This window comes from Caretta caretta, chromosome 5 (assembly GCF_965140235.1).
Source record: "Caretta caretta isolate rCarCar2 chromosome 5, rCarCar1.hap1, whole genome shotgun sequence".
Lineage (NCBI taxonomy): Eukaryota > Metazoa > Chordata > Testudines > Cheloniidae > Caretta > Caretta caretta.
This window is the reverse complement of record NC_134210.1, coordinates 98,314,439-98,326,948: the sequence shown is the minus strand read 5'-3', so window position 1 is coordinate 98,326,948 and position 12,510 is coordinate 98,314,439. Positions and strand designations below refer to the sequence as shown.

The 12,510-nt window shown below is 40.9% G+C and overlaps 1 long non-coding RNA gene across 1 annotated transcript in view; it reads left to right on the top strand.

Annotated features, from left to right (window-relative positions):
* Nucleotides 1-1,601: 1,601 nt before the first annotated feature.
* LOC142072196 (uncharacterized) overlaps nucleotides 1,602-12,510 on the top strand; it is a 179,393-nt gene continuing 168,484 nt past the window's right edge. Inside the window, exon 1 of the long non-coding RNA XR_012668587.1 lies at nucleotides 1,602-1,756. This is a non-coding gene — a long non-coding RNA (uncharacterized LOC142072196). The remainder of the gene's footprint in view (nucleotides 1,757-12,510) is intronic.

Genomic DNA, 12,510 nt, shown 5'->3' with positions numbered 1-12,510 from the left:
GAATAAAAATATAGTTTGGAGGAATAAAAATATACACTTTAACAATACATATACTACAAAGTGTCGTATCCTAACATCCAATTTGGAGCTGAGCCTCAAGATGTCCTTGGCTTCAAAAGGCTTACAAAATATTATGTTGGTGTCAAATCAGTCATAATTTTGGCTTTCGACTCTACTGCTTTGAACTGTCTAAAGTGAACTACAGTTCATTCACAATTATCCGTTTATACAGTTCAAAGCAATAATAACTTACATGTCATAGAGCAGGGGTTCTCAAAACTGGGGTCAGGGGGTCGCGAGATTATTCCTGGGGGAATTGCGAGCTGTCAAGCTCCACCCCAAACCCCACTTTGCCTCCAGCATGTATAATGGTGTTAAATATATAAAAAAGTGTTTTTAATTTATAAGGGGGGGTCACACTCAGAGGCTTGCTATGTGAAAGGGGTCACCAGTACAAAAGTTTGAGAACCACTGTCATAGAGTGTTATATACTGTATACTACATTAACGTGTAAAGGTTGATATTTGCATTTGGTTCAGTATATTTTGTCCCAATATTTATGTATGAAGAAATGTAGCTATATTTTTGTTTTCACTAAGCTAAGAAGAATTTATTTTTATATTAAAAAAACTATTTTCTGGTAAGCTAAAAGCCACTGCAAGTCCCCCCTCAGAAACAACTGGACTTTTCTGAGTGAGCCTCAAGCCAGTGTGCTGCATCCTAACTTGTCTTCAGAGGGCCTCAAGATTTTTTGCTTGTCTAGCTTGAGTTTCTACAGTCCATCCTGTCCATTATCCAACTCAGGCAGTCACAGGGGCTGATTTCAAGAACAAACATTTTTTATTTGAAGAAGAATCTGGAGCTGGATTATGTGTTTGTTTATAAATAAAATGCAGTTTCAGAGAACAAATATGTCTCCAGTTCACTCACACACAATTGACAAAGTTCAGACCAAACCTGTGAAGTTTTATTAGGCCACCGGAAAATGTTGACGTGGCTTCTGGATGTTGTTTGGATGAAGTAAATGACAGAGGGTTTGTCTCTTCCAATGAAATTTTGGAATTTTCCCTATGTTTTCCCTGCTTATAGGTGTCACATTATTTTCTGGACTGGCAGAAAAGCACTGGTTTTATGATTAGTTTCTTCTTACTTGCCTTCTATTTAAATTCTATCTGGAGTCAAGAAGACCAAATAAGAATCAGCCCCACCCTGTGTTTGTTTCCTCAACTATTGGTAAAATCCAGGAAATCCAAGGAACATGCAATCTTCGATGGATAATAGAAAAGTATTGTAAGACAAGTTGGAGACAACTTTAAAATATTTCCTTGCTCTTAATCAAGGACCCTGCTGGAAATTAAAGGCATCATTATGGACTCCATTCTCTAACCCTCACTCATGTTGACTAGTTCCACTGATTCAACATGAGCAAGGATTGCAGAATCTGCCTGAATAGTTGAATGTTGTCAGAGGCTATTTTAGTTTGCAAGTGCTTTGTGATCTTCAGGATGAATGGTGCTACATGTAGAATGTATGCAAAATTAATACATACATATGATCTTTTCAAGAAGAAATAATCTTCCTTTTCCCTGTTTTAGTATTTTTCAAGACAGAAAAGGAGAGAAATTCAGAGGCTGCAGAAAGGACTAGATCATCTACAGATAGTGTTCATTCTTAGCTTACAGTAAAACATCAGCAGTGACTTCTGGGTGTATCCAACCCCCTGGGAAATGTACACAGCATCAAAGCAGGCACCAAGGTAATCTACAAAGAATTGACTGCCTTTGGTAATATTGAAGAATACTTTGATGAAAAATATCCAGCTGTACATGAAAATTAATCAAATGTTTAATACAATTGAATTGACAAAACTTTTTTGGAGCTCATGCAGCAGGTTTATCAATTAAAGAATATAGGACTCTTGTTTACAGATTCTTTATAAATGCCCTTTACTCATTTCGCCCTGAGACTGAGCCAGATGATAACATTATTGAGAGTTAAACATAAAAACTGATGCAGTGTTTGAGACTGATTAGGCTTCTATCAATTTAACACTAAATGGGAACAAAAACAACATTGGTATAGTATGTAGGATTCTAGAGTAAGTAGGGATGCACATAATAAGAAAAGACCTAGACCTGCTGAGATATGACATTTACTAACGGTATAAGAAAGCACATGGTTTCCTATTCAGGTATTTTCTACACATCATGGAGACCCAGCCAAACCAAATAGACACTAAATTCAACTGGGTCACTCATGAGAGAGACAGAAAGAGAGAAAGGGTGTATGTGAGAGCCTGCAGCCATCATCTGTAAAAACATTTCCATTCCCATTGCAACTAAATTACATCATTGTTCATGGTACGCATCCTTTAGATATTCCCTGAACTAAAGTAAGGAATACTATGATGATATTCCCTAGCTGCAAAGGTAAGATTAGAAAGTTTTTAAGGGCAACAACTGTGTCTTTTTACTTCTTACGTCATTCTCTATTAGACCTTGCCTACACAGGAAAGTTGCACTTGTTTAAATCATTTTTTTTAAACCTACTAGATGGACACCCTCGATTGCGTTAAAAGTGTCTCTTTGTGGTTTCACAGTAGCAAGACCATAGTTCAGGTTGTCTCAGTGTCTCACCTTTTTTTGTTTGTTTATTTTGCAAACTTGCCACAGAGATTTGAACCAAATTTCAGCCATTAATTAATACAGGAGTAGAATGATCTTCAATGTGTATTTTGTGTTATTTTAGAAAATTTGGGGAAACCATAATACCAGAAAAGCCTTATTTCCCCGCATACAGTATACATATACGGTATATATTTGGTGCCCTGTGCTGCTGTCTGAACAGTAACATTGTGACATCAGAGATAATCAGCCACTCATCACTTCCTCCCTCCAGTTCATTTGCACACTTTGAAGAATCACTATTGCTCGGGTTGATATGGCGATCACCTTTGATTAACTGATTTACCTCTGACTATTATTAATTATTATTACAAAGGAGCCATTACAGTGAAAGCAGCCTGGGTATTGATAAGCTCCTGCTGTGCTCCTTTGGGTTTGTACTGGGATGAGTTACCCTGTTTCTTTTCAAAGGGCAATTTGTTTGTTACTTTTCTCAAAAAAGATTACATGAAAGTAAGATACAGAACTCCAGCTTCTTCTCATGCATATTATTGATAGGTTTCTTACAAATTGGGGCCTATGGCTTTCTGAATAGTTACCTTCTAAAACAGTGGGAAATTATAGCTATAGTCCCTAATCAGTTTTCTGTTACCTAATTTTTAAAAAGTCATTACAAGTTGAAATATGTTTTGTTTGAATACAGTTTAATCACACTCAATATTTTGGATGGCATGACACTGAATGCTGAAATATGGAGCTTAACAAAGATAACAGTGGCAGTAAAATATATGTTGAAAACATTAAGTGTGTAAGTGCTTTATTATTTAAACAGCACATGTATAGAAGATTTTCTTTCTAGTAAAAAAAAAGCTACAGAAATTTAGAAACAAGACATTTGATTTAACATTACTTAAGGTAGCTCTCATCAATAAAATAAACCATAAAAAATTAGGAAACACAAAGTTAAGGATCAAAAGGTTACAAAGACAAGACCTTTCAAGTTAGAAAATGCCAGAATGAACATTGCCCATGTAACTTTAATTCAGCTCACTTGTGCATATACATTATGACAGTCTTTAATTACATGATTTCATATTATTTTTTACACAGGATTCCTGGTTCATTCAGCGCATAGGATGGATATGCCTTGTGGGTGAATAAGGGCTGAGTAGTGAAAGAGTCTGTTGTCTATAGAACTCCTGACTTATTTTTTTACAGAAGCTTGAAGGCATGTAGTGAATGAGGCAGGGCACAGCTGAAAAAGAAAGGATGGTCTTGTCATTATGGCAGTTGGATGCTACCCTAGAGATTTGTATTCTATCCCTGCATCTGCCACCAAGTTCCTATGTGGTTCTTGGCCAGACACTTATACCAAACTTTTCACATATAGTCACTTTGGCATGTAATTATAGATATTTTAGATATTTAGGTCAGAAGGGACCATTATGATCATCTAGTCTGACCTCCTGCACAACGCAGAAATTAAAGGCTGTAATGTAATGCACAAGAGATCCATATTAAGGTTGCCTGGGCAATGTTTGTACTAGCATTTCCTAACCTGAGAGTGCTTGATTTTGCAAACTTTTAATCCTTTTTCATCCTTAATTTTTTGTTTCTTAATTTTTTATGGTTTAGTTTATCTATTAGAGAAGTTTTAATGAATGTTAAATCAAGTGTTTTCTTTGTGATTTTGTGATTTTAACTTAGCTTAAGTGAATGAGGAACAGGTTTAGGCTCAACCAAAATAAACCACTCTTAAAGCAAAATAAGAGCATCTACAGGGAAGTTTACACTGGTTTAACTAAATCTGTTTAAAAACTGATTTAGAACTAGTCCTAAACTGAAATATGAATGTCAACAAAGAGTTTAAATTCACACCTTTTACTGAACTGGTGCAGTTTTCTCATGTAGACAAGCCTTCAGAGTTGCACGAAAAAATTCCGTACACAAAGAATTTCGAAAGGCCCGAATTCCTTGATTATGGGAGCAATTTATAGTTTCAAAATTTGCACACACTGTTGTTCCCACACTTCAAATTTGGTTCAAATCATAGTAACTGTGCCTTTCTCTGCCAAAGGCCTGATCCAAATCTCATTAAAGTCAATGGAAATCTTTGGATTAGGTCATAATTTCAAGCAAATATCAAGTAGCTAGAAGCTCAAATACTCTGATAGTATGTATGGGCTTAAATTTTGTGCCAGTGCAAAATGATGAAAAAGAATTTGGCTGAGTCTTTAAAAGAGCAAAACAGCAACAATAAAACAAAACTGCCCTTTGACGATCTAGCCCAAAGTGAAACCAAATACATTTTAATAAATCACTAGCTGTACAAACTCCGATGCAGTTTTGTTCCCTTCCTTCAAATGATAGGTGATTTTCATGAGCAAAAGTGAGTTTTACTTCCTGAGATGAAACTGCTGCATCAAAACTGCTGGATGACACAGGGAAGGAACTAAGGAAAGAGGGGGAGTTGTATTTTAAAATGACAAAAACAGCAAACTGAAGAAATATTAATTTTTACACATTAGCATATCTTTCACATAACTTTAAACAGGACTGATTTTAAAAAATACATAATTTAAGAAACCTAGAAAGATTAAATGAAAAGACGGAAGAGGAGAAAGAAAAAGTAAGGATTAGAGGAAAAATAATATGGCAAAGTGAACAAAATCTGATCAGTCCTACCATATTCTCAAACACTAATATTCTCACAATTCTAGAATTGTACCTATATTATAATTTGTGTTGTATCATTACCAGCCCTTAAAATGCTGACCTAATTTAATAAAATATAACAAATATTTGATTTACGTAGAAGAGAAAAAAATGCTGGGGGAAGCCTAAATTCCACTTAGTGAGTTTATATTTTTCCCTCCTAGTGAATCGAGCCCTATTGCTTGACAATTTTCACAACTATAGAGAGAAAGAGCTCAAAAAGAGAAGATATGTGTGGCCCTAACTCACTCATAAAGCTTCAGGAAGTGTTTGTGTAACCCACTGGTGAGCGTGTTACAGTTTCGTGTCAGTGCCTGACCTGAAGATTATATGACTGTGTAATGTCAAAAGAAGTTTAGCTCAAGGTATAGTAGTTAATGTGTTTCAACTCTGGAAGACCCTGGTTCAGTCCCTGTAAGCTGGGCAAAAATAATGAATATTCATCCAGGTTTCAAATTGCTGTTGGCCTCAGTGACTTGGGATGAGAGTCTTTTAATAGATGTAACCCATTAGTGAGTATGTGTTACAGATCCCACTCTATGACCAGTCATATAGAGGATATGAGAATGGTACAGCTCTAACAGGAGTGCTTTATCTCAAGTTGTTGTAATTTAACTTTTAGCTCTGGAAGTTCGCAGCTCAGTGCCTGCAGTGTCAGCCAAGAGGGCAGCTGTCACATTTGAAAAAAATTCCCCTTGTATGAATGGAAATTGCAAAGGGCTTCGTTCTTGTTCTTTATCGCTTTTTGGGGGAGCAGGGGAGAGAATTTTTTTTTTTTGAACTGGTGGAAAACAACTGCTGAGCCCATAATAAATTCATCCTAAAACACATATCTACATCACCTCGATATTTTAGTAACAGACTGTAGAAAGCTACTTATGCAGGTGAGCTTGAAGCCCATATAGAAACCACTAGAACAGGGGTCTCAAACTCCTGGCCCTTGGGCCATCTGCGGCCCACGAGCCTCTCCAGTGTGGCCCACGAGACTCCAGCAGTTTTGGGACTGGGTCTCTCCCTTGGCCCCACCTGCGGCCCCCAGGCGCTTCCCCACAAGGGCCCCAGCAGCGCAGTGGAGCTGAGAGGCGTCCGCCTGCTTGCTCCAGTGGCTGCCGGCCCCTCCCTGCGGCCCAGGGGCAGGGCGGGACTGTGCCTCCGTGTGCTGCCCCCGCCCCAAGCGCCCCTGCAGCCAATGGGACGCTGCGGGGGAGGTGTCTGGGGGCAGCAGCATGCGGAGGCCCCCCTGGCCCATTCCTCCTTGGAGCCCCACATAACCCCAGCCCCCAAAGTCCCTCCCAGAACCTGCACCCCCACCCCTTCCCCATATACCCCCTGCTGCCCCCAAACTCCCTCCAAGAGCCTGCACCCCAGACCCCTCTCTGATCCAAACTCCCTCCCAGAGCCCAACCTCTCACCCCTTCTGCATCCAAACTGCCTCCCTTGATTTAGGCAGATGGGGGAAGAGTTGTTTTGGGGGGTATGAGTGACATTGGCCCGCTGGGAGGATTTGAGGCCTGGCACTGGCCCTAAAGTAAATTTAGTTTGAGACCCCTGTCCTAGAACAAGGCAAGGGGAGCATGAACATTAGGATAACAGGCTATGATGTAGCCAAAGAAAGGTGTGGTAGGGAAATTTCACAAGTGTGAGAGTGTTATGTGGTGCATGGATTGAAAATCGTGTTTGTGGATATTAAGTCTCTTTATTGGTATCTGTTTGTCAAAGAGATTCAGGCCCTCATTAACTTTAATGGTAGGCATTGCAAGTACTAGATAGTTTGGGTTATGTGTATTTTGTAAGTCACTTCCACTTCTTCTCAGTGTCACATCAGTGTTACAGCATGTAAGAAAATAATAAAGATACTTATTCAATGTGCAGTATTTCAAACAATGTTAATAGGTGACAATCTCTATATAAATAAGTGTACTGCCAAAACTTCCTGTGCCTAACCTTGCAGTGTCCTTTCTGAATACCTCAGTGCACTAAGAACTCTGAGCACCTAACAGAATCTCATCATAGTAGTAGATTTCATTCAACAAATAGCAAATTCAAGAATTTCAGAAGGCAATGGCATATTTAGAAACTTAATTGCTTTTGTTTCTAAGCTACCTGTCTAAAGTGCTTGGTCTCTTAGCACTGTCATTGGTACTGTCTCTTTATTTCTCCCTGAAATGTACTCCACAGTAATTTGTTGCTAAAACCAGATATCTTTGTGGCAGTTTCAAGTGTTGCTAAGTGAGGAGATAATTTCTAACTAGATCATCAGTCATTTCTTACTTTCCCAAAGAAGAAAAAAGATAAAACTTTGCTCCTAAACTCTCTTTAGTGAATATGGAAATAATTCAAAGTAAAGCACACTCAGTCTAAGATTTATGAGGCAACATTCATTAGCTCATTAGGAGGGGAAAATAAGTTTTGAAATGGTTCATGAATCTAGAACAAATAGAAACTATGGCACCTAATTTTCCTTAGTCTGAATCACATTGCAGACTACCCTGATTTAATTAGGATTTACCACAGAGCATTCAGGTGCTGTCTTCAGTAGTATTTTGTACAGGGTAAACCTAGGTTCATTTTGTTTCATTTAAAAGAATATAGATTTCTTGAAAAGGATAGCATTCCTAATTGGTTTTAGGACCAAAGCTTTGGAAATATATATTCACTGTAAAGACTTTTTTGTTTAAAGAGAAGTGAAAACTCTACCAGAAAAGAAATTATATTTTAAAGTAGTCATTTTAGAGATAATTACTAGGAAAGAGGAAACAAAATAAAAGTAGCTCATTTTAAAATATTTTGGTTTTCTACAGCTGTGAAAGAAAAATCACTAGAATAATCCCTTATACATTAACACTCCACAATATGAGCCAGATTCTTAATGCGTGTAAATCAACATAATTCAACCTGCATAGGAAAAATTGTGTCACTTTGGGATTTGTTTATTTTTTTAAATTATGGCTTAATTTAAGGTACAGGTAAAAGTGAGACGGCTAAAAGTATTTCCTTGTGTCAGTTATAACCCAGTCAAATACTGTGCAAGCATCCCTATACAGTTCTGCCCATAGACTTTGTTCTTGAACTGACAAACCACTGTGAATCATCCTGCTCCAGAATCTAACTGGAGAGATAATATTTCCTGCATTATATTGATTAATACATCAGTATTTTGGTTTAAACAGTAACACTCATTACACGTTCAGTCTAAATAATAGCTTTGGGTCATAGATGAAAAGTGAATGCAACAAAATGAAGAGGGATCATATTTGGCCTTGGTTATTGTCATAAATATAAAGGGAAGGGTAAACCCCTTTGAAATCCCTCCTGGCCAGGGGAAAGCTCCTCTCACCTGTAAAGGGTTAAGAAGCTAAAGGTAACCTCGCTGGCACCTGACCAAAATGACCAATGAGGAGACAAGATACTTTCAAAAGCTGGGAGGAGGGAGAGGAACAAAGGGTCTGTCTGTGTGCTGCTCTTGCCAGAGACAGAACAGGAATGGAGTCTTAGAACTTTTAGTAAGTAATCTAGCTAGGTATGTGTTAGATTATGATTTCTTTAAATGGCTGAGAAAAGAATTGTGCTGAATAGAATAACTATTTCTGTCTGTGTATCTTTTTTGTAACTTAAGGTTTTGCCTAGAGGGGTTCTCTATGTTTTTGAATCTAATTACCCTGTAAGATATCTACCATCCTGATTTTACAGGGGGGATTTCTTTATTTCTATTTACTGCTATTTTTATTAAAAGTCTTCTTGTAAAACACTGAATGCTTTTTCATTGTTCTCAGATCCAAGGGTTTGGGTCTGTGGTCACCTATGCAAATTGGTGAGGCTTTTTATCCAACATTTCCCAGGAAAGGGGGGGTGCAAGTGTTGGGAGGATTGCTCATTGTTCTTAAGATCCAAGGGTCTGGGTCTGTAGTCACCTAGACAAATTGGTGAGGCTTTTTACCAAACCTTGTCCAGGAAGTGGGGTGCAAGGTTTTGGGAAGTATTTTGGGGGGACAGACGCGTCCAAACAGCTCTTCCCCAGTAACCAGTAATTGTCTGGTGGTGGTAGCGGCCATTCCAAGGATAACGGGTGTAATATTTTGTACCTTGGGGAAGTTTTGACCTAAGCTGGTAAAGATAAGCTTAGGAGGTTTTTCATGCAGGTCCCCACATCTGTACCCTAGAGTTCAGAGTGGGGGAGGAACCTTGACATGGTGGCACAGTGGTGGGATTAACCTGAAATCATCTGAGATCCAGTTGAGATTTTTTGAACTAGAAATACAGATTTTAAAAAGGAAATTTTTTTTTCTTTGGAAAGAAAGTCCAGAAAGCAGCTTTGAAACTGAAAGCAGCTTGGTTTCTCTCTGCTTTGTGGCCAAGCAGAGACAAAAGGGGATTATCTTGTGAATTGCAGGTTTTTTTGCCTGGAGGCAGGGTACTTAACTCCTGCAGGGAAATTCACAGTCTTCCAACCCATTGTTTTTTTTTTCTTTTCTTCCTAAAAGTAAATAGGGGGTGTGTGTTCTACCCATTTGCTTTTTCTTTGGGCTGGGTAAGCAGGTTTCCAAGCAGTTGGAGGTTTTTTGCTTTAATTTGGGCCCAGAGCAGAGACAAGGAAATTGTCTTTTTCTGTAGGCTGACAATCACTATCAGAGAATAGGTATTCTATTCCAGCACAGCAAAATTTTACAGCCAAGTTTTGTTTGTTTATTTCTAAACCTCGGGTGTAAAGTTAGTTAAAAACAGAGAGGTTAGAATGACCAAATCCTCAGCTTGACTACAGCTGGAATTAGCCAAATTTCAGGCTGAGGAAAGACAAAGGGAACATGAAAGACAGATAGAACTCATGCAGCTGAAGAAGGAACAAGAAATGGAGGCAAGGAAGCATGTGGAGGAGGAGAGGGAAAAAGAGAGGAAGCATGTGGAGGAGATGGAGAGGATAAAGGCCCAGCAGAATATACCAAAAAACCCTAGCAATCCTTCTCCAGGTACCACTTCCCATCCCAGAAAGTTCCCCACCTACAAGGCAGGTGATGATACTGAGGCCTTCTTAGAAAACTTCGAAAGGGCCTGCCTTGGGTACAACATCTCTACTGACCAATACATGGTAGAGCTGAGGCCGCAGCTCAGTGGACCCTTAGCTGAGGTGGCAGCTGAAATGCCTAAAGAACACATGAACAAGTATGAACTGTTTAAATCCAAGGCGAGAGTCAGAATGGGGATAACACCCGAGCAGTCTCGTCGGAGGTTCAGAGCCCTAAGGTGGAAACCAGACATGTCATTTACCCGACATGCCTACCACATTGTGAAACATTGGGATGCCTGGATATCAGGAGCAAGTGTTGAATCTCCAGTAAATTTGCCCTTCCTAATGCAAATGGAACAATTCTTAGAGGGTGTTCCTGAGGAAATAGAAAGATACATCCTAGATGGGAAACCCAAAACTGTAATCGAGGCAGGAGAGATTGGAGCCAGATGGGTGGAGGTGGCAGAGAAGAAGAAAACTGGTCGCAGTTGGAGCGGAGACCAGAAGGGACCACCCCAGACCACACCCTATTACCGGGGGCCGCCCAAAGCCCCACCTACCTCCCAAAGAACCCTCCAGACCCCTTATCGTCCCACCACCCCGTTCTCCAGCAACCCTCCTCGCCCCAGTGACCCGTCAGCTGGACGATGTTTTAAGTGTAACGAGCTGGGGCATGTAAAGGCCAACTGCCCCAAGAACCCCAACAGATTACAGTTCATTGTACCGGAATCACACCAGAGGTCCACAGGCCCAGATACCTCCCAGATACCCTTGGAGCGGAGGGAAACTGTGAGTGTGGGCGGGAAGAAGGTCACCGCGTGGAGGGACACCGGAGCACAAGTGTCAGCTATCCATGCTTCCTTAGTGGACCCCAATTTAATCAACCCAGAGATCCAAGTGACGATTCAACCCTTCAAGTCCAACTCTTTCAATTTGCCTACAGCCAAGTTGCCTGTCCAGTACAAGGGCTGGTCAGGAATGTGGACTTTTGCAGTCTATGATGATTATCCCATCCCCATGCTGTTGGGGGAAGACTTGGCCAATCATGTGAAGCAGGCCAAGAGGGTGGGAATGGTCACCCGCAGCCAGGCTAAACAAGCCGTGAGGCCTAGCTCTGTTCCGGAAACTTCTATCAGGACCCAGTCAGAGGTGATGGACCTGGACCCCAGGCCAATGTCTGCAACAGCAGTAGTGGATCCAGTCCCAGAGACCCAGACGGAACCAGTCCCAGAACCGGAACCAGCCGAACAACCAACACCAGACCCCGTGTCAGCACTGAATCCAGTACTTGCAACCTCAACAACAGAGGGCCCCACCGAACCTGAACTGGCAGCAGCCGATAACCCGACCCAAGAGGCTCAGCCGGAGCCTGAATCCCAACATAGTGCACCAGCGGAGAGCGGTTCACAGTCAACAGAAACAGCTCCATCCCCTATATCGCTTCCAGAGGGACCAAGCCTAGGTCCACAATCCCATGAGGAACTGATGTCTCCAGCATCAAGGGAACAGTTCCAGACCGAACAGGAAGCAGATGAAAGCCTCCAGAGAGCTTGGACGGCGGCACGGAGCAACCCACCGCCTCTCAGCTCTTCTAATCGATCCAGGTTTGTTGTAGAAAGAGGACTTTTATACAAGGAAACTCTTTCTGGTGGACACCAGGAAGACTGGCATCCTCAGAGACAGTTAGTAGTTCCAACTAAATACCGGGCCAAGCTCTTGAGCTTAGCCCATGATCACCCTAGTGGCCATGCTGGGGTGAACAGGACCAAAGACCGTTTGGGGGGGTCATTCCACTGGGAGGGAATGGGCAAGGATGTTTCTACCTATGTCCAGTCTTGTGAGGTGTGCCAAAGAGTGGGAAAACCCCAAGACCAGGTCAAAGCCCCTCTCCAGCCACTCCCCATCATTGAAGTTCCATTTCAGCGAGTAGCTGTGGATATTCTGGGTCCTTTTCCGAAAAAGACACCCAGAGGAAAGCAGTACATACTGACTTTCATGGATTTTGCCACCCGATGGCCGGAAGCAGTAGCTCTAAGCAACACCAGGGCTAAAAGTGTGTGCCAGGCACTAGCAGACATTTTTGCCAGGGTAGGTTGGCCCTCCGACATCCTCACCGATGCAGGGACTAATTTCCTGGCAGGAACTATGAAAAACCTTTGGGAAGCTCAT